The sequence below is a fragment of the Oncorhynchus mykiss genome, chromosome 20 (genome assembly GCF_057628025.1).
Source record: "Oncorhynchus mykiss isolate SJ-2025 chromosome 20, ASM5762802v1, whole genome shotgun sequence".
In the NCBI taxonomy this organism is placed as follows: domain Eukaryota; kingdom Metazoa; phylum Chordata; class Actinopteri; order Salmoniformes; family Salmonidae; genus Oncorhynchus; species Oncorhynchus mykiss.
The window spans coordinates 36,044,937-36,068,416 of NC_143041.1; positions in this window are offsets into that span (position 1 = coordinate 36,044,937).

Below are 23,480 nucleotides of genomic sequence, written 5' to 3' on the forward strand. Positions count from 1 at the left end.
AGGAGGTAAGGGGACATTGAGTCATAGGATGCGGAAAGGGAGAGTAGGGTCAAAGAGGCAGAACCAAGAAAGAGAGAGAGAGGCCAAATCAAGAAAGAGAGAGAGAGGCAGAATAGAGAGAGAGGCAGAATAGAGAGAGAGAGAGAGATAATTGCGATGGCGCATGACCATCTGTGTGTGGCTAGCTTTGAAGGAGAGGGAGACCAAAAAGGAAACAAAGTAGTAATCTGAGACCTGGAGAGGGTTGGTGTGAGATTAATAGGCAAACAGCCTCTAGTAAAGATGAGGTCAAGCGTATTACCTGCCTTGTGAGTGGGAGGGGACTGGGAAAGGGTGAGGTCAAAAGAGGAGTGGAAAGAAAGAGTTGTCAAGAAATCGAAGGCAGACGTTGGGAGGTTGTAGTCACCAAGTAAGAAGAGCAGTGAGCCATCGTTAGGAAATTAGCTTATCATGGTGTCAAGCTTATGAAGGAACTCTAAGGGAACCTGGTGGGCAATAGATGACAACAATGTTAAGCCTGAGAGGACAAGTGACAGTAACAGCATGGAATTCAAATGAGGAGAAGGACAGGTGAGATGGACAGGTGAGAAATGAGCAGCCCTGTGCCACCACCGTGACGACCAGATGCTCTCGGACTATGAGAGAAAACGTAGTCAGATGAAGAGAGAGCAGCTGGAGTAGTAGTGTTCTCTGGGGTGATCCATGTCTCCATCAGAACTCTGGGTTCTTGACTTCAGATCGGCAGTTCCAAACGCTGCCAGAGACCAGGAATTCCACATGGGTTGTGTGCGCAGGGTACACTAATTTAGAAAGGTTGCAGCCAAGGGGTGGGGTGTGTCTGTAAAGCCTACAGGGAGAGGTGTAAACAGTTATAGAAAAAACACATACAGTAGCTGCCAACGCTACAAAAGAGCAAAATGAGATTATCTGAAAATAACTAGGTAAGATACTCACATGAGAAAGTGGTGTCGAGCGATCCTCTCATAACACCACAGAACAACTCGGCAGAAGCGTCTTAGTTTTGTGACGAGAACATCGCTGACACGACCGCCACTGACACGACCGCCACTGACACAGCCACTGCTGAGAAACAGGAGAGACTGAAGTACTAACACTAATTGCTAATTGCCTTGTAGAGGTGAAGAGCACACCTCCCAGTACTAATAGCTGATTTCCTAGGAGAGGAGAATCCACCCCTCCTCCAATACAGCTCCTGATTACCAAAAACAACAACAGTCACAAATTGCTCTGCTCCTTAATCCTGGTTGATGTGTCAACAAACATCTGCAAGTTATGAACAGTCAGCAGTTCACACACCAAGTAGGCTACTGGGAAGACAGGCAGCACTTAAAATAGATATCCCTAGCTAGCAAAAAGACAGTACTAGACAACAACAGTTTAAGACAAAATCTATACTGGAGATATCAGGAGTCCTCTAGTTCAATGGTTCCCAACATGGAGTACTTGGCCTAACCATAGGGGGTACTTGAGACCATAGCCTTACTGGTAAAATGCAAATGAGGGGTTACTTCATTATTGCAATAATGAAGCTGGTCAACGCCACCCATCCGTATTTAACCTTTATTTAACTAAGCAAGCCAGTGAAGAACAAATTCCTATTTACAATGACGGCCTACACCGGCCAAACCCAGATGATGCTGGGCCAATTGTGCACCTCCCTATGGGACTCCCAATCATGGCCGGTTGTGATACAGCCTGAATTCAAACCAGGGTGTCTGTCGTGATGCCTCTAGCACTGAGATGCAGTGCCTTAGACCACTGCGCCACTCAGGAGTCCATCGTTGAGAGCCCAACAAGCAGATTTGGTTTACAGCTCTGTATAGCAAAGTACATCCTCCTGAATGTTCATGACAAACAACAGATGTCTGGAATGGGTCAAAATGTTAGGATTTGTATGTGAGAAAGGAGTATCCCTCAGCCAGATAGCATTTGCTGTGTAGACAGTTCCAATTGTATAGAAACCAGGGTTTGGCCCCTAAGACAAGGCTCCTCCCATCAGCCATTCACACCAGAGACATCTTCTCCCTGGTACCTCATATAATGCACAACACCAACTCATTCTATGGAATGTCGGCTATAGGTTCTATCATCAAGCCATCATGAATAATTTGCCAGCGCCAAGCCCCAGAAGCCCAACTCAGTCCCACAGACACAGATGAGAGAGTACTAAGAAACCGTATTCGATGCATAAACAGTATTATAACATAATCTTGTAATTTTTCTACTTTATGATGCAATAGCTGAAAAGGGTAGGAAATACTGCTCTAGCTTATTTCTATAATAAGTCTTCTAATTCAGCATTTATCGCACAACGTTAAACTTGATCATATTAATTTCTAATACAAAATGATTTGCATACATTTATCATCTTTCTCCCTACATACTGTACAAATGGGATCCCATTCATGGGGAACTGGGTATACAGCCTCCCTGCTGATAGTAGGGAAGCCAGAGTTATGGAGTTATTTTCACCACACACACACACACACAAGAACACGCACACACACGCACGCACGTGCACGCGCTCCAGAGGTAGTGTGGATAGAAAGTAATTACATTGGCCCTCCCAAGAAGCTTCTTCCACAATCCTCCAGGAAAGCACAAATTAAAAAATTTGAGATTCCATTTTGTTGGAATTTAATCAAATCTAATTGCTCTGTAAAATCTAAAAGACAGCCCCATACTAAAAAGGTCAGCCAGAGCAATACAAAGGTTACAGTTGCGTTAAAGTTTGCCTATGGATTTTTGTTAATTGGCTTCACATCGAACTTGTCAATCAAAAATTGTCCAAACACTAATATCACTATGGGCTAAATCTGAACATGAGAAGCATATATGAAACTCATCCCACATACAGTATATTGATGTCAATGGGGAGATTTGCAAAAAAAATTCAAGGTTAGAATAACTAATTGATTTACCATAGCACTTACGAAACAGACCAAACAGTTGTCCAACAAAGCCCTTATCATGATTAATCTAGTTGGCTGCGTCTCAATCTACTTATGTATCCCTTCTGCATCTGCGGTGGAAGGTAGCAGAGCCACAGCACTGCTTGTCAGACCAGGAGATATCCCGAAAGCGTTCTTCTCACGAAAGCGTCTGCAGTGTCTGAAAAGTTTGGGCTACAAGTTAATAAAACCACTCTCACGAACTCCGTTTTGCTCTACGACCCCCACAAGTGTCATGGGACTTGTCTGAAGGTAACCCGGTACTGGTTTAAAAAATGAATAAAGGTATGGAAGTAGTTTTGTGTCAACAAAGGTAAATATTTCCTGAGCTTTCTCTACCTCCTATAAATAGGACAGACCCTTTTTTTTGACTATCTGTTTTGCCATTCATTTGAATGTTATTCAATGCGTTTCTATGGACTATAGCAGTAAAGGCCAAATTCAGTATTATAACAAATCATTTTAAAATTGACACAGCCTCCCTGCAGATAGTTCCTACATGGGTCCTGAAATTCTAAACCAAATAGCAAATCGATCCATGGTATGACCATTTTAAAACAATCCCTACCAAAGTCTTATAATTAACTACCAGAGAACGCTGGCCTTGCCCTGATATTTGTTTTCAAAATGCTCTGAAACCCTGAGTCAGGTGTGTATTGAAATAGCTCCTTCAGAAAAATACATTATGTGGAGTCTGAGACAGAATGCGCCCTTGTCTGATTCTCAGACCTTTAAAGCCACCAACCTTCTCTCGCTCTTTCTGTATTTCTTTCTCTCTTTCTCTCTCTCTTTCTCTGGTCTTTCTCTCTCTATCTCTCTCTCCCTCTCTATCTCTCTCTCTCCACTTACCTCTACCCGCCCACACACACACACTCACACACATATAAGCACACACAGAGAGAGAGAAAAAGAGACAGAGAGAGAGAGTGACATACACAGCTGCCTCTCTCTTCTCTTCCCAGTGCCTGTGTCCTCGCTTGGGATTTTATGACACAAATAACAAAACACAGGAACAGATTGGGGCCCTCTGAGTGCTGCACACACTCTGAACACTGGAGCTATGGTAATTGGATAAACCCAGCTCTCCCTTCATTCACAATCGCTTTGTTTCAGATGCATGCCTTGTCTCTGTTGTTTCAGTTTTGTATGTGGTCATTTTTTATAAAGCTGTTTAATGTACAGTATTTAGTGTTGTGGTTGTGTGTAATAGATTAAGTATGTGTAGGTGGAGTGTGTGTGTGGGGGGTGGGTTGTGTGTGTGTGTGTGTGTGTGTGTGTGTGTGTGATCAGAATGACATAAGGTTGCTTAATTTCTGCTCTGTTCCTCGATGCATTTACATGTCGGTTACATATACAACTCATATTAAGAGTAAAAATAAAATAGTGCTGGAGCACCATTATAAAATTCAAGGCTACTCCCCCTGACACCCAGAAATAGAGGGTTTAGTTGGGTTCTAGGCTTGACACAGACATAATATGATACAACTGCCACTCTCCCTCTAATAATGACTAACATCTCGTCTGCTGTGGGATTTACTGCTGTGTTAGTTTGATGAATTTGCAGGAAACAACTGAAATAAAATGAGCAGAGAGATTGGCAGTAGTTGGTAGTTCTGTCCCCTGACTTTCAGCCAACTAGGAGAATATAAATAAGATTGGTTCACTAATGAATCAGTTTAAACCAAGTTTTCAACCCCCACATTGTGCTAAAAACAGATATAGTTTATTGAAGGAAATGTTGTTCCAGTTGAGAAATGTTTTGAAAAATCAAAGTCTATTAGCTACTTTTTATTTTATATGCTCTTTTCGATGGGGGTGGGGTGGGGGGTTGAGCGGGCACACCGCTGATGTTCCCTTGAGCAAGGAAACTTAACCCCCTAAACTGCTCATTGGGCGCTGCACTGCAGCTACCCTCTGCTCCAGCCTCTCCAACCTAACTATATTAACTCTATGAACTCTATCAACTCTGTTAGCTGAATTAGCTCTATAAACTATATTAGCTCTATAAATGATATTAGCTCTATTAACTCTATAAACTCGGTTAGCTCTATTAGCTCTATAAACTCTATTAGTGCTATTAGCTCTATAAACTATATTAGTTCTATTAAGTTATGTTAGCTCTATTAGCTCTATTAAGCTCTGTTAGCTCTATTAGCTCTATTAAGCTCTGTTAGCTCTATTAGCTCTGTTAGCTCTATTAAGTTATGTTAGCTCTATTAGCTCTATTAAGCTCTGTTAGCTCTATTAGCTCTATTAAGCTCTGTTAGCTCTATTAGCTCTGTTAGCTCTATTAAGCTATATCAGCTCTATTGAGCCAGGTTAGCTCTATTAGCTCTATTAGTTATATTAGCTATATTAGCTATATTAATCTGTGTTAGCTCTATTAGCTATATTAGTTATATTACCTATATTAGCTATATTAATCTTTGTTAGCTCTATTAGCTCTATTAGTTATATTAGTTATATTAGCTCTATTAACTCTATTAGCTCTATTAGTTATATTAGCTCTATTATCTCTATTATCTCTATTAGTTATATTAGCTTCATTAGCTCGATTAGCTATATTAGTTATATTAGCTCTATTAGCTATGTTAGCTATATTAGCTATATTGGCTCTGTTAGCTCTATTAGCTATGTTAGCTCTATTAGCTCTATTAAGCTCTGTTAGCTCTATTGGTTATATTAGCTCTATTAGCTATATTAGTTATATTAGCTCTATTAGCTCTATTAAGCTCTGTTAGCTCTATTGGTTATATTAGCTCTATTAGCTATATTAGTTATATTAGCTCTATTAGCTCTATTAAGCTCTGTTAGCTATATTGGTTATATTAGCTCTATTAGCTATATTAGTTATATTAGCTCTATTAGCTCTATTACCTATTTGAGTTATATTAGCTCTATTAGCTCTTATGGTGTTTGGACCTGGATTTGGTCTGGAGAAGTCTGCATGCCAGTGCTAGACTATGTGGGCGTTGCGTAAGATAAGGTGCATGGTCTGATACAGCACTGTGTCTCATTAGACTCCAATGGGGAGAGATGTCTGCTGACGGGACAGGAGTCCTGAGGGGTGGGGGTGGGGGTGCATGGAAACACTTGAGTAAAAGTAAAGATACCTTAATCGAAAACAGTTTGCTTGTTTTAAATATGCTTTATTATCAAAAGAAAATGCAATTGCTATAATATACTTACGTAAGTATCAAAAGTAAAAATGTAAATCATTTATGATTCCTTATATTAAGCAAACCAGACGGCTTCATTTTCTTATATATTTTTATTTATTTATGGATAGCCAGGGGCACACTGCAACACCCAGACATAATTTACAAACGAAGCATGTTTGCATCGTGAGTCTGCCAGATCAGAGGCAGTAGAGATGACCGGGGTTGTTCTCTTGATGAGTGCGTGAATTGGACCATTTTCCTATTCAAAATGTAAGGAGTACTTTTGGGTGTCAGGGAAAATGTATGGAGTAAAAGTAAAAGTTGTCTAAAATATAAATAGTAAAGTACAGATATCCCAAAAAACTACTTAAATACTTTACACCACTGTGAGTGTCTCTCCGTTATGTACGTATGTAGCCAGTGTAGCTGAGGCCTACCGTCCTAAATGCTCTCCTGCAGCCCCTTTCTCTGTGCATTAAGATCAACCTCATAAACCACCTCTGGGCTGGCGATGCAGAGGTTTGCCAGGCCTGTGTGTCTACTCTAGAGCACGAGAAAGTGGATGGGGTAAATAATGAGAGGAAGAAGAGAGAGGTTAAAGGAGGAGAGAAAGCATGGGTTTTGTTTTTATCTATGTAAATGTCATTATCTAACAGCCCATCATTAATTGTACATTCTTAAAATAACACAAGTGTGTAAAGTACACGGAATCTGATTACATTGTGCCATGTACATTCAGAGAGAAGAAGTGCAAGCTCCTGAACATAACCCAAATTGAATGCAAGAGAACTATAAAGCTTCACCACGTTACCCTCCTCTTCCGCCTCGTCTTCACTCCCTTCCTTCTCTTGTCCCTTCCCTCTTCCTCCTCTTCCTCTCTTACCTACTCATCTCTCTCCCTTCCCTCCTCTTTCCTCACTTCCTCATCTCCCTCAGTTCCCTACTCATCTCCCTCCCTTCCCTCCTTTTTCCTCTCTCCTCTCCCTCTCTTTTCCCTACTCACCTCCCACCCTTCCCTCCTCTTTCCTCACTTCCTCATCTCCCTCAGTTCCCTACTCATCTCCCTCCCTTCCCTCCTTTTTCCTCTCTCCTCCTCTCCCTCTCTTTTCCCTACTCACCTCCTACCCTTCCCTCCTCTTTCCTGACTTCCTCATGTCACTCAGTTCCCTACTCATCTCCCCCTTCCCTCCTTTTTCCTCTCTCCCCCTCTTCCTCTCTTCCAAACCATTTGATTCACAATAGTTCTCCTGGTGACCTGCTGATCAGGTTGAGAAAGGCCATAGCAGAAAGGTCCACATACATGGGGCTGCGTGTGGTGAGCAACAAACATTGCTGATTTTAGTCCTGATTGCCAATCAGATGTCCTTTGTGTCCTTTGGTTAAGACAGAATCTCAGTTCAGGGTGCTTGGTTCTTCTAACCTCCTTTTCATAGACTGTTCAGCAGTCTACAGGGGATGTGTGTAATCCACTGAAAAACAATATATATATATATATATATATATATATATATATATATATATATATATGAGTATTTTTTTATTTATTATTAGTTCACTCTACAGTCACAAAAATGTTTGCACTATGATGTGACATGCTACACTTTGCTTGTTGAAAGTGCTATATCTTTAAAAACTTGGACATTTGGACTGTAACAACAGTGGACTAATTACATTTTTGGGGGTGATTATTCCTTTAAACAAAAGGAAACTTCAGCTGCTGTTAAGCAGCCCTTTGTATTCGATCATAAGGGCTTCAAGTACTTTATTTTACCATATGCTAGTGTCTCTGGTTGTCTTCCTTTTTATTGAGACACTCTGGGACAAGAGTGACAAGAAAAAACTTTGACTAGGAATACTCTGTGACTGTGTGAATACAGGCCCTGGTCTTTGACTGGGTACAGGACAGGAATACTCTGTGATTGTGTGAATACAGGACCTGGTCTTTGACTAGGTACGGGACAGGAATACTCCGTGACTGTGTGAATACAGGCCCTGGTTTTTGACTAGGTACAGGACAGGAATACTCCGTGACTGTGTGAATACAGGCCCTGGTTTTTGACTAGGTACAGGACAGGAATACTCTGTTACTGTGTGAATACAGGCCCTGGTCTTTGACTAGGTACAGGACAGGAATACTCCGTGACTGTGTGAATACAGGCCCTGGTGCAAGAGGCTGAGCAGATGCTCCACGTTGGAGCTGGGTTCACACCATTGACTCTGTTCATGTTAATGTACTCACTGTAATGTAAGTCTCTTTGGATAAAAAAAAAACTATTTTACTAGTATTAACATAGTATTATAATAACAGTAAGGGGTGGCAGGTAGCCTAGTGGTTAAGAGTGTTGGGCCAGTAACTGGAAGGTTGCTGGTTTGAATCCCCAAGATTTTTTAATTTTTTTTTTATTTTACCTTTATTTAACCAGGTAGGCAAGTTGAGAACAAGTTCTCATTTACAATTGCGACCTGGCCAAGATAAAGCAAAGCAGTTCGACAGATACAACGACACAGAGTTACACATGGAGTAAAACAAACATACAGTCAATAATACAGTATAAACAAGTCTATATACAATGTGAGCAAATGAGGTGAGAAGGGAGGTAAAGGCAAAAAAAGGCCATGGTGGCAAGGTAAATACAATATAGCAAATAAAACACTGGAATGGTAGTTTTGCAATGGAAGAATGTGCAAAGTAGAAATAAAAATAATGGGGTGCAAAGGAGCAAAATAAATTAATTAATTAAATACAGTTGGGAAAGAGGTAGTTGTTTGGGCTAAATTATAGGTTGGCTATGTACAGGTGCAGTAATCTGTGAGCTGCTCTGACAGTTGGTGCTTAAAGCTAGTGAGGGAGATAAATGTTTCCAGTTTCAGAGATTTTTGTAGTTCGTTCCAGTCATTGGCAGCAGAGAACTGGAAAGAGAGGCGGCCAAAGAAATAATTGGTTTTGGGGGTGACTAGAGAGATATACCTGCTGCGTGTGCTACAGGTGGGAGATGCTATGGTGACCAGCGAGCTGAGATAAGGGGGGACTTTACCTAGCAGGGTCTTGTAGATGACATGGAGCCAGTGGGTTTGGCGACGAGTATGAAGCGAGGGCCAGCCAACGAGAGCGTACAGGTCGCAATGGTGGGTAGTATATGGGGCTTTGGTGACAAAACGGATTGCACTGTGATAGACTGCATCCAATTTGTTGAGTAGGGTATTGGAGGCTATTTTGTAAATGACATCGCCAAAGTCGAGGATTGGTAGGATGGTCAGTTTTACAAGGGTATGTTTGGCAGCATGAAGGTAGCTTGGTTGCGAAATAGGAAGCCAATTCTAGATTTAACTTTGGATTGGAGATGTTTGATATGGGTCTGGAAGGAGAGTTTACAGTCTAACCAGACACTTAAGTATTTGTAGTTGTCCACGTATTCTAAGTCAGAGCCGTCCAGAGTAGTGATGTTGGACAGGCGGGTAGGTGCAGGTAGCGATCGGTTGAAGAGCATGCATTTAGTTTTACTTGTATTGAAGAGCAATTGGAGGCCACGGAAGGAGAGTTGTATGGCATTGAAGCTTGCCTGGAGGGTTGTTAACACAGTGTCCAAAGAAGGGCCGGAAGTATACAGAATGGTGTCATCTGCGTAGAGGTGGATCAGAGACTCACCAGCAGCAAGAGCGACCTCATTGATGTATACAGAGAAGAGAGTCGGTCCAAGAATTGAACCCTGTGGCACCCCCATAGAGACTGCCAGAGGTCCGGACAACAGACCCTCCGATTTGACACACTGAACTCTATCAGAGAAGTAGTTGGTGAACCAGGCGAGGCAATCATTTGAGAAACCAAGGCTGTTGAGTCTGCCGATGAGGATGTGGCGATTGACAGAGTCGAAAGCCTTGGCCAGATCAATGAATACGGCTGCACAGTAATGTTTCTTATCGATGGCGGTTAAGATATCGTTTAGGACCTTGAGCGTGGCTGTAGTGCACCCATGACCAGCTCTGAAACCAGATTGCATAGCAGAGAAGGTATGGTGAGATTCGAAATGGTCGGTAATCTGTTTGTTGACTTGGCTTTTGAAGACCTTAGAAAGGCATAGTAGGATAGATATAGGTCTGTAGCAGTTTGGGTCAAGAGTGTCCCACCCTTTGAAGAGGGGGATGACCGCAGCTGCTTTCCAATCTTTGGGAATCTCAGACGACACGAAAGAGAGGTTGAACAGGCTAGTAATAGGGGTGGCAACAATTTCGGCAGATAATTTTAGAAAGAAAGGGTCCAGATTGTCTAGCCCGGCTGATTTGTAGGGGTCCAGATTTTGCAGCTCTTTCAGAACATCAGCTGAATGGATTTGGGAGAAGGAGAAATGGGGAAGGCTTGGGCGAGTTGCTGTTGGGGGTGCAGTGCTGTTGACAGGGGTAGGAGTAGCCAGGTGGAAAGCATGGCCAGCCGTAGAAAAATGCTTATTGAAATTCTCAATTATGGTGGATTTATCAGTGGTGACAGTGTTTCCTATCTTCAGTGCAGTGGGCAGCTGGGAGGAGGTGTTCTTATTCTCCATGGACTTTACAGTGTCCCAGAACTTTTTTGAGTTAGTGTTGCAGGAAGCAAATTTCTGCTTGAAAAAGCTAGCCTTGGCTTTTCTAACTGCCTGTGTATAATGGTTTCTAGCTTCCCTGAACAGCTGCATATCACGGGGGCTGTTCGATGCTAATGCAGAACGCCATAGGATGTTTTTGTGTTGGTTAAGGGCAGTCAGGTCAGGGGAGAACCAAGGGCTATATCTGTTCCTGGTTCTAAATTTCTTGAATGGGGCATGTTTATTTAAGATGGTTAGGAAGGCATTTAAAAAAAATATCCAGGCATCCTCTACTGACGGGATGAGGTCAATATCCTTCCAGGATACCCCGGCCAGGTCGATTAGAAAGGCCTGCTCGCTGAAGTGTTTCAGGGAGCGTTTTACAGTGATGAGAGGAGGACGTTTGACCACTGACCCATTATGCAGGCAATGAGGCAGTGATCGCTGAGATCTTGGTTGAAGACAGCAGAGGTGTATTTAGAGGGGAAGTTGGTTAGGATGATATCTATGAGGGTGCCCGTGTTTAAGGCTTTGGGGAGGTACCTGGTAGGTTCATTGATAATTTGTGTGAGATTGAGGGCATCAAGTTTAGATTGTAGGATGGCTGGGGTGTTAAGCATGTTCCAGTTTAGGTCGCCTAGCAGCACGAGCTCTGAAGATAGATGGGGGGCAATCAGTTCACATATGGTGTCCAGAGCACAGCTGGGGGCAGAGGGTGGTCTATAGCAGGCGGCAACGGTGAGAGACTTGTTTTTAGAGAGGTGAGAGGTGAGAGAGGTACAGACCTGGATAGCAGGACAGAACTCTGCAGGCTATCTTTGCAGTAGATTGCAACACCGCCCCCTTTGGCAGTTCTATCTTGTCTGAAAATGTTGTAGTTTGGAATTAAAATGTCTGAATTTTTGGTGGTCTTCCTAAGCCAGGATTCAGACACAGCTAGAACATCCGGGTTGGCAGAGTGTGCTAAAGCAGTGAATAGAACAAACTTAGGGAGGAGGCTTCTAATGTTAACATGCATGATACCAAGGCTATTACGGTTACAGAAGTCGTCAAAAGAGAGCGCCTGGGGAATAGGAGTGGAGCTAGGCACTGCAGGGCCTGGATTCACCTCTACATCGCCAGAGGAACATAGGAGGAGTAGAATAAGGGTGCGGCTAAAAGCAATAAGAATTGGTCGTCTAGAACGTCTGGAACAGAGAGTAAAAGGAGGTTTCTGGGGGCGATAAAATAGCATCAAGGTATAATGTACAGACAAAGGTATGGTAGGATGTGAATACAGTGGAGGTAAACCTAGGTATTGAGTGATGAAGAGAGAGATATTGTCTCTAGAAACATCATTGAAACCAGGAGATGTCATTGCATGTGTGGGTGGTGGAACTAATAGGTTGGATAAGGTATAGTGAGCAGGACTAGAGGCTCTACAGTGAAATAAGCCAATAAACACTAACCAGAACAGCAATGGACAAGACATATTGACATTAAGGAGAGGCATGCTTAGTCGAGTGATCAAAAGGGTCCAGTGAGTGGAGAGGTTGGTTGAGGGTCACGGCGATTTAGACAGCTAGCCAGGCCATCGGTAGCAAGCTAGCATAGGATGGAGGTCTGTTGTTAGCCACATCTTGCGTTCGGTCAGTAGATTAGTGGGGTTCCGTGTGGTAGAGGGGATTAATCCAAATCACACAACAACAACAAAAATAAGAACAATAGATATAGTTATAGAGGCCCGAGAAGAAAACGTAATAATAATAAAAATAAATAAATTGTCCGATTGTCTATTCAGATAGCAGCCGGTAAGACAGCTAACGGTTAGCGGGCCGCAGATGGGCGTTCAGGTAACGTCGCGACGGAGGAGCCAGCCGGATCTCCTTCAGGTAGATAACGTCGGCAGTCCAGTTGTGAAGGCCCGGTGGGGCTCCGCGTAGGCAGTAAAACGGGTCCGGATAGGTGACTGCAGCCCAGGAGTGAATGATGGAACTCAGGAGTGATTGACGGAGCTGGCTAGCACCGGAATAATTGATGTTTGCTCCGGAATCGACGAAAGCCGATTGTCACACGGATAGCAGCTAGCTAGCTGTGAGATCCGGGTATGAATGTCCAGAGAGCAGTTGAAATCCAGGGACATGGAGAGAAAAATTGGTCCGGTATGTTCCGTTCCGAGCCGCGCCGTACAAAACTAGCGATAGATTTTCGAGCTAAAGGATAGCTGATGACCACAAACCGTGGTTAGCTGAATACTAACGATTTGCCAGTAAAGAAGCTAACTAGCTTCTGATTAGCTTCTGGATTAGCTTCTGGGCTAGCCCCTGGCTAGCTTCTGGCTAGTTTCTGGCTAGCTTCTTGGAGTTTCTGGCTAGCTTCTTGGAGGATTACAGATCTGAGGTAAATAATACTTTTTTATAAATATAAATTGGTGAGGCGGGTTGCAGGAGAGTGTTTTGAAGATGAGTTGATGGAAAACAAAAATAAAATGTATGTGGAAAAAGTTGTAAATATATATATATACAGGACACGACAAGACGGGGACAAAAGACGTCTGAACTGCTATGCGATCTTGGTGAAAATGTGTCTAGGTGAAAGATGACTAGGTGAAGAACCTGTTGATGTCCCCTTGAGCAAGGCACTGGATCAGAGCATCTCCTTAATTACTAAAATGTAGAGGAAGCTAACACCTGTAGAGTGAGTTGTAGTAATAGGGTGCCATCTATTAACGATGAGTGTCCAGCATCAATCAAACAGGTAGAGGCGGCCACTGGTATTCTAGGCTACATCTTCATATAGACACTCTGAGACTCTTGGTTATTATCACTGAAGCAGGTGCATTATATTTACCATCACAGTTTATAGAATAACTGTAAGAGTTAAAAACATAATCTGAACTACTGAAGTGAATAAAAAGTAGAAGCCTAATTTACTGTAAATTTTTTTTTACAATATATATTTCCTCAAACCATCCCTCTCTGATCACGACACACGTACAAGACACCATGAAGTCAAATCAGTGTGATCTTAGTGGACTCCTCCTGTGCATGGAGGCCTCCTCCTGCATGTTGAAGACTCCTCCTGTGTGTTGAGGACTCCTCCTGTTTCGTTGAGGTCTCTTCCTGTGCGTTGAGGCCTCCTCCTGTGCGTTGAGGCCTCCTCCTGTGCGTTAAGGTCTCTTCCTGTGCGTTGAGGACTCTTCCTGTGCGTTGGGGTCTCTTCCTGTGCGTTGCGGACTCCTCCTGTGCGTTAAGGCCTCCTCCTGTGCGTTGAGGACTCCTCCTGTGCGTTCAGGTCTCTTCCTGTGCTTTGCCCTAGGCACCAAGGCTGGATTTGACAGGGAGGTCCTGAGTTTATGCAGCGTGGCATTGGGGTTGGCACACACCATTACACACAGGCCCCGAGTCCCTGCACGCAGGAGCATCACACACACACAAACACACACATAGACACCCACGGAAATATTACACAGAGAAACACAAACACACGTATGAAGAGGCGCATAAACACAGACACACATACTGATAGCTTCCTGCATGGCCAGTGCAGCCAATGAGTTAGCTGGTTGTCCCCCTTTCCTTTCCGAACCTCATTGAGTCCGGAGGTTGGAGGCTCTCCATCAATTAAATATCTATGGGAATAGTTCAGACCTCACTGGGTCCAATCTCTGAAAGCATAACAGCAACAGATGGTGGAAGTGCCCCTGAATGCTCTCTCTCTCTCTAGCGCGCTCTCTCTCTCTAGCGCACTCTCTCTCTCTCTCTTCTCTCTGTCTTTTCCTGCTGTAGCAAACTGTCTCAAATTAAGATCCTACATCTGTAGTAAAGAGATATGGAAGCAAGATACATTTTATGTTTTCAATGCAGTATTTCCTGCCAGTATGACACACTCATGAGTCCTGTGCAGTGGCGGCCGCTGATTGGCTGAATACCCGTGGTGCAGGTGGTGGTGGTGTTAGAAAGCATTATCTAACTGGCGATAGCTAACATTAAGTTACAAAGCATTATCTAACTGGCGATAGCTAACATAATGTCACAAAGCGTTATCTAACTGGTGATAGCTAACATAATGTCACAAAGCATTATCTAACTGGTGATAGCTAACATAACGTCACAAAGCATTATCTAACTGGTGATAGCTAACATAACGTCACAAAGCATTATCTAACTGGCGATAGCTAACATAATGTCACAAAGCATTATCTAACTGGTGATAGCTAAAATAATGTCACAAAGCATTATCTAACTGGTGATAGCTAACATAATGTCACAAAGCATTATCTAACTGGCAATAGCTAAGCTCCCAGTTAGTCATATATTAGTTTCGATAGACTTGAAATTGGCATGGGAGATAACTAGTTATCAAGCTACCAGCTAGTTATATCTAGCTGCTTATCAAAGGTGAAGGTCAAAGATAACTGGTTAATTTGACCAAAATATTTACCAAACTATTTCTCAATGTTTCTCAAAATTACTGTAACTAATTAATTTGATAATTTTTTGTGATACACGCGGTTTTATGCTGTTTTAGTCCACACAACATGTTGTCCTGTCACCCACAGTAGAACCTGATGAACACCATGGGGGGAAACAATTAAATTGGCCAGCCACAGCATTTTTGTCCTACCAGATCCGCCATGACAAGGTTCTAGCTAGTGTATCCCTCTGTCCTTTGACTCTTGTTGGAAGTAGATGTTTATCAGGCTGCCATGACTGTTATGATTATTTACAATTTCCATTTTTGCTTTAGTGCCATCTGTACCTGATAGAGCAGATCTAGTCTCACCATCTGGCGCGAGAGACTCATTGGGAGAGAGACTAGAGCAGACCCAGAAGTTCTGACTGAACATACCTTTGAGCACCCCACCCCAGGACATTTACTTTCTGCTATTATAATCTATGCTATGAAGTCCTGCGAGTTCATTGGGGTAATTCCCCCTCATAGCAAATAGCTGGCAAAACAATCCAAGCAATTTTCGCAAGGCCTACGCCCCCGTGGAGGTGGAGCTGCTGCTGCTGGCAGAGGAGTCACTGAGTAGTAAGTAACTGAACTGCTTGTTTTGAACAATATATTTTGGAAACAGGAAAATGTACACATTTACCGCACTTTACATAATCCATGAATTAATGGTCCAATATTCCTATGGATCCTCACAAGCCACTGAACCACACAATCTATCAGGCTCACTTTGACTTGGGTTTTTTGCCTCAGCAACGTGGCTTGTCAGTATTCAGTTCACAGACCACGTCTCACTCTGATCAAAGGGAAGATACAGAACCAGTTTGCTCCTTTTTATATCTTTTTCAAACCTTATTGTAAACACTTTTATACCTTTTTCAAACCTTATTGTAAACACTATTCTACCGTTTTCTAACCTTATTGTAAACACTTTTATACCTTTTTCAAACCTTATTGTAAACACTATTATACCTTTTTCTAACCGTATTGTAAACACTAGTATACCTTTTTCAAACCTTATTATATACACCTTTATTCCTTTTTCAAACCTTAATGTATACACTGTTATACGTTTTATACATGTTTATATACTGTTGTACCTTTTATCCTAATTATTTTATGCCTCTTTTATTCCTTTTTATACTGCTATCTACTGCAGTGATACAGCTTGTTTAAAACGGACGAATGCTGTACATACTATTGTTCCATCTGGTTTAATCAGGCTAGCTCTGATGCAGTGCTGTAAATCATCAACCATTGTTTTCCATCACGATAAACACTCAACACTGACATCAGCTATGTTTAGGTGGTGTTAATTGCTTGACTACAAGATATAATTTAGAAAATTGAGAGGGTACCGCAATTTAGTCATTAGCGTTCCATCACACTAATTATCATGTTGGTCGTATAATCAAGATATTGACCCTGTTCTCTCAATTCAACAGTGGCTTGACAGCAGCTATGGTTTAACAACAAATCCTAGCTGCTGTTGTTATCCAACCCAAAATACTGTTTGTAGTTCCCCATTATATTTCTGTTCCTTTGGCTTGCTATTACTTTTTTATTACTGTGTTGTTACCATATAGATCCTATTAGTGTATTATAATTCCAAATGATATGGTTATTACATTGTAATAATGATAGATGGCTTATCAAGTCAACCTGATAACACACAGATGTAAAACGTTCTATTCCACAACATATTTCCATGTTTCCTAAGTTAAATGTCCAATGCAACTGTTTTATCTCAATATCAAATCATTTCCGGGTAACAATTAAGTACCTTACTGTGACTGTTTTCAATCAAAATGGACAAAAATAAACAAAAATTGTTTCTTAGCAAAAAGCAATGTCTCAAGCAAGAATTTTGCTAGGGCTGTCTGGTGGTCTGAGTGGGGAGGGGAAAACTGAAAACTAACTGTTATTGGCAAAGAGGTTTGGAACGCTCTTTCTTATTAGTTGATGAACTAATTTACATCCTGGTGATGTCACCAGGCAGGTCAAAACCCTATCCCACGACCTCCCGGGTGGCACAGTGGTTAAGGGCGCTGTACTGCAGCGCCAGCTGTGCCATCGGAGTCCCTGGGTTCGCGCCCAGGCTCTGTCGTAACTGGCCACGACCGGGAGGTCCGTGGGGCGACGCACAATTGGCCTAGCGTCGTCCGGGTTAGGGAGGGCTTGGTCGGTAGGGGTGTCCTTGTCTCATCGCGCACCAGCGACTCCTGTGGCGGGCCGGGCGCAGTGCGCGCTAACCAAGGTGGCCAGGTACACGATGTTTCCTCCGACACATAGGTGCGGCTGGCTTCCGGGTTGGATGTGTTAAGAAGCAGTGCGGCTTGGTTGGGTTGTGTATCGGAGGACGCATGACTTTCAACCTTCGTCTCTCCCGAGCCCGTACGGGAGTTGTAGCGATGAGACAAGATAGTAGCTACTACAACAATTGGATACCACGAAATTGGGGAGAAAAAGGGGTAAAAATGTAAAAAAAAAAAAAAAAAAGGCATTATCATAATTTTCACTATTTCACAGTATTATTCCAACCTTATAGTGCGGAAATATATATAAGACACAAATCACGTTTTTGACTGCACTGGGCCTTTAAGTCCTTGGTTGGTACCAGATAAATGCTGATACTCTTTCTATTTGGCACAGGCATTCTCCCCACAACTAAGCGCGGATAAGGACAAAGATACAACACGACCATCAGCAAGACAGAGGAGTTGTGCCCCATTTAGCATAATAAGTCCTATAAAGATGATTGCACAACATATATATACTTCCTCTCACATGATATTCTCACATGCTATTCTCAGATGCTTTTCTACCATAAGCACTCTATGTTTGCATGAGTGTGTCCTACCGTACATGGTATACAGTAACAGTCCTACCATACCGTGTGATCTACGGTACATGGTACACAGTAACAGTCATATCATACCGTGTGATCTACAGTACATGGTATACAGTAACAGTCATACCATACCGTGTGATCTACATTACATGGTATACAGTAACAGTCATACCATACCGTGTGATCTACATTACATGGTATACAGTAACAGTCATACCATACCGTATGATCTACAGTACATGGTATACAGTGAAAGCTGGAGCTCCATTCACTGATTCCACTGATACAGTAAAAATACACATGTATACAGAGTGATGGTTTATTCATGTAACACACACACACACGTCTGCTCTGGGGCAATCTGTTGGAGACAATGTCATGTTGAATTGCAGAGAGATGACACATGCATTCCCTTGGCAGATGGAGACTGCAACAGGCAATCTGGCCAAGACAGTATATTCACATATTGTAGAGCAGGTATTCCCAAACTGGGGTACGCTACCATCTGGGGTATGCTCGGGTACCGCAATGCCGTCGGGGGTATGCCAAGTTAAAATGTGATTCACATGTTAAAAAATATATTTTTCACAATTACAAAAATGTACATTTACACATTTTCAAACAGTCCATTTATATTTTTCAATGGGGCTATACATTTGGGTGAGGTTTTGTTCTCGCCTGAGTAGCCTTGATTCACTGCCAAAATAAAATTAATCCATCTAGTGTTCAGCGAAAGAACAACACAATGTCAAATACAGGTAGCCTAGTCAAGTAATTAACATCCAATCACATTAACTGTTAAGGGCTGCGTCCATAGAGACACATACCAGCTCTACTGGTAATACTGCTACTACCAGCAGCACTACACCTGCACCTGTCGACGACACAAGTTGTTCTGCTTCCATGAGCACATCCAATGCTAGCATCAGTAATTCTACATTTGTTGTTAGCCCAGCTAGCATGGACACTGACAGTTGTGATTCTGATGCAGCCGAAGAGCTACTGCCCCCTTACCCGGGAAAGCACCAAACAACAGTCAAGGATGTTGGACCATCGAAGAGGCGCAAATAGAACTATATTGATTTGGGGTTCACTTACGGTGCCTTGCAAACGCATTCACCCCCCTTGGCATTTTTTATATTTTGTTGCATTACAACCTGTAATTTAAATATATTTGTATTTATATTTCATGTAATGGACATGTACAAAATAGTCCAAATTGGTGAAGTGAAATGAAAAAACGGAAAGTGGAACGTGCATATGTATTTACCCCCTTTGCTATGAAGACCCTAAATAAGATCTGGTGCAACCAATTACCTTCAGATGTCACATAATTAGTTAAATAAAGTCCACCTGTGTGCAATCTAAGTGTCACATGATCTGTCACATGATCTCAGTATATATACACGTGCTCTGAAAGGCCCAGAGTCTGCAACACCACTAAGCAAGGGGCACAACCAAGCAAGCGGCACCATGAAGACCAAGGAGGTCTTCAAACAGGTCAGGGAAAAAGTTGTGGAGAAGTACAGATCAGGGTTGAGTAAAAAAAAAATATCAGAAACATCCCACAGAGCACCATTAAATCCATTATTTAAAAAATAATAATAATATGGCATCACAGCAAACCTGCCAAGAGAGGGCCGCCCACCAAAACTCACTGAACAGGCTAGGAGGGCATTAATCAGAGAGGCAACAAAGAGACCAAAGATAACCCTGAAGGAGCTGCCAAAGTCCACAGCGGAGGTTGGAGTATTTATCCATAGGACCACTTTAAGCCATACACTCCACAGAGCTGAGCTTTACGGAAGAGTGGACAGAAAATAAGCCATTGCTTAAAGAAAAAATTAAGCAAATACATTTGGTTTTCGCCAAAATGCAAGTGGGTGACTCCCCAAACATATGGAACATACTCTGGTTTTATGAGACTAAAATTGAGATTTCTGGCCATCAAGGAAAACGATATTGTCACGCCCTGACCATAGAGAGCCATTGTCTCTCTATGGTGTAGTAGGTCAGGGCGTGACTAGGGGGTATTCTAGTTTATTATTTCTATGTTGTGTTCTAGTATAATTTTTCTATGTTGGTGTGTTGTATGATTCCAAATTAGAGGCAGCTGGTAATCATTGTCTCTTATTGGGGATCATATTTAAGTAGCTATTTTTCACACCTGTGTTTGTGGGATATTATTTTGTGTTTGTGCATGTTCACCATGTAGTCACATGTCGTTGTTCATTTATTGTTTTGTTTAAGTTTCACTTTATAATAAAGATGTGGAACTCTATGTACGCTGCGCCTTGGTCCAGTTCTTATGACAACCGTGACAGTTATGTCTGGCGCAAACCCAACACCTCTCATCATCCCGAGAATACCATCCCCACAGTGAAGCATGATGGTGGCAGCATCGTGCTGTGGGGATGTTTTTCATCGGTAAGGACTGGGAAACTGGTCAGAATTTAAGGAATGATGGATGGCACTAAATACAGGGATATTCTTGAGGGAAACCTGTTTCAGTCTTCCAGAGATTTGAGACTGGGACGAAGGTTCACGTTCCAACAGGTCAATGACCCTAAGCATACTGCTAAGGGGAAACATTTAAATGTTTTGGAATGGCCTAGTCAAAGCCCAGACCTCAATCCAATTGAGAATCTGTGGTATGACTTAGAGATTGCTGTAAACCAGTGGACCCCATCTGCCTTGAAGATTGGTCAAAAATCCCAGTGGCTAGATGTGCCAAGCTTATAGGGGCATACTTAAAGAGCCTTGCAGCTGTAATTGCTGAAAAAAAGTGGCTCTACAAAGTATTGACTTTGACTTTGAATAGTTATGCACACTCAAGTTTTCTGTTTTTTTTATTTCTAGTTTCACAATAAAAAATATTTTGTATCTTCAAAGTGGTAGGCATGTTGTGTAAATCAAATGATACAAACCCCCAACAAATCCATTTTAATTCCAGGTTGTAAGGCAACAAAATAGGAAAAATGCCAAGGGGGGTGAATACTTTCACAAGCCACTCTTTATTGGGAGTAGTGCCTTTCACAGTGTGTTATATGTGCAAAAGTACTATCTCACAACTCGATGAAACATTCACTCTTGCACAGACATTTAGAAACAAAGCACGCCAATTTGAAAAAAAAGCCACGGGAGGTTTTGAGCGAGAGTTAAAACAACTTTTGTGTAGTAAGACATGAATCAAATCAAAAGATACCATTAATAAGAAGGGGCTAGAAACGTCTTATATGGTGAGCTACCGAGTGGCTAAGACAGGAAAGTCCCATACTATTGTGGAGGACTTAATTCTTCCTGCTGCCATGAATATGGTTGGGACAATACTAGTGTGTGTGTGTGTGTGTGTGTGTGTGTGTGTGTGTGTGTGTGTGTGTGTGTGTGTAGGTAAGTAAAGAAATAAAACAGCGGTTAAAAGACATTTGAAAAAAGAGCAGAAAGGCTATATACAGACAACGGTCAGTCAGGCTTAATGAGGTAGTATGTACATGTATGTATCGTTAAAGTGACTATGCATATACAGTATGATGAACAGAGAGTAGCAGAAGTGTAAAAAGAGGGGTTGGCGGGTGGTGGGACACAATGCAGATAGCCCGGTTAGCCAATGTGCGGGAGCACTGGTTGGTCGGGCCAATTTAGGTAGTATGTACATGAATGTATAGTTAAAGTGACTATGCATATAAAATAAACAGAGAGTAGCAGCAGCGTAAAAGAGGGGTTGGGGGGGAACACAATGCAAATAGTCTGGGTAACCATTTGGTTACCTGTTCAGGAGTCTTATGGCTTGGTGGTAAAAACTGTTGAGAAGCCTTTTTGTCCTAGACTTGGCACTCTGGTACCGCTTGCCATGCGGTAGTAGAGAGAACAGTCTATGACTGGGGTGGCTGGGGTCTTTGACAATTTTTAGGGCCTTCCTATGACACCGCCTGGTGTAGAGGTCCTGGATGGCAGGCAACTTTGCCCCAGTGATGTACTGGGCCGTACGCACTACCCGCTTAAGTGCCTTGCGGTTGGAGGCCAGGCAGTGATGCAACCGGTCAGATGCTCTCGATGTTGCAGCTGTAGAACATTTTGAGGATCTCAGGACCTATGCCAAATCGTTTTAGTTTCCTGAGGGGGAATAGGCGTTGTCGTGCCCTCTTCTCGGCTGTCTTGGTGTGTTTGGACCAAACCAGTTTGTTGTTGATGTGGACACTAAGGAATTTGAAGCTCTCAACCTGCTCCACTACAGCCCCGTCGATGAGAATGGGGACGTGCTCGGTGCTCCTTTTCCTGTAGTCCACAATCATCTCTTTAGTCTTCTTTACGTTGAGGGATAGGTTGTTATTCAGGGCACCACCTGGCCAGGGCTCTGACCTCCTCCCTATAGGCTGTCTCGTTGTTGTCGGTGATCACCACTACCACTGTTGTGTCATCAACAAACTTAATAATGGTGTTGGAGTCGTGCCTGGCCATGCAGTCGTGGGTGAACAGGGAGTACAGTAGGGGACTGAGCACGCACCCCAGGGGAGCTCTAGTGATGAGGATCAGCGTGGCAGATGTGTTGCTACCTCCCCTCACCACCTGGGGGCGGCCTGTCAGGAAGTCCAGGATCCAGTTGCAGAGGGAGGTGTTTAGTCCCAGGTTCCTTAGCTTGGTGATGAGCTTTGAGGGTACTATGGTGTTGAACGCTGAGCTCTAGTCAATGAACAGCATTCTCACGTAGGTTTTCCTTTTGTCCAGGTGGGAAAGGGCAGTGTGGAGTGTAATAGAGATTGCATCATCTGTGGATCTGTTTGGGTGGTATGCAAATTGGAGTGGGTCTAGGGTTTCTGGGATAATGGTGTTGATGTGAGCCATTACCAGCCTTTCAAAGCACTTCATGGCTACGGACGTGAGTGCTACGGGTCTGTAGACATTTATGCAGGTTGCCTTTGTGTTCTTGGGCACAGGGACTATGGTGGTCTGATTGAAGCATGTTGGTATCACAGACTCAATCAGGACATGTTGAAAATTTCAGTGAAGGCACCCGTCCTGGTAATCCGTCTGGCCCCGCAGCCTTGTGTATGTTGACCTGTTTAAAGGTCTTACTCACGTCGGCTACGGAGAGCGTGATCACACAGTCGTCCGGAACAGCTGATGCTCTCATGCATGCCATAGTGTTGCTTGCTTCGAAGCGAGCATAGAAGTGATTTAGCTCGTCTGGTAGGCTCCTGTCACTGGGCAGCTCACGGCTGTGCTTCCCTTTGTAGTCTGTAATAGTTTGCAAGCACTGCCACATCCGACGAGCGTCGGAGCCGGTGTAGTATGATTCAATCTTAGCCCTCTATTGACGCTTTGCCTGTTTGATGGTTCGTCCCAGGGCAGAGCGGGATTTCTTGTAAGCTTCCGGGTTAGAGTCCTGCACCTTGAAAGCGGCAGCTCTACCCTTTAGCTCAGTGCGAATGTTGCTTGTAATCCATGGCTTCTGGTTGGGGTATGTATGTATAGTCACTGTGGGGACGGCGTCCTCAATGCACTT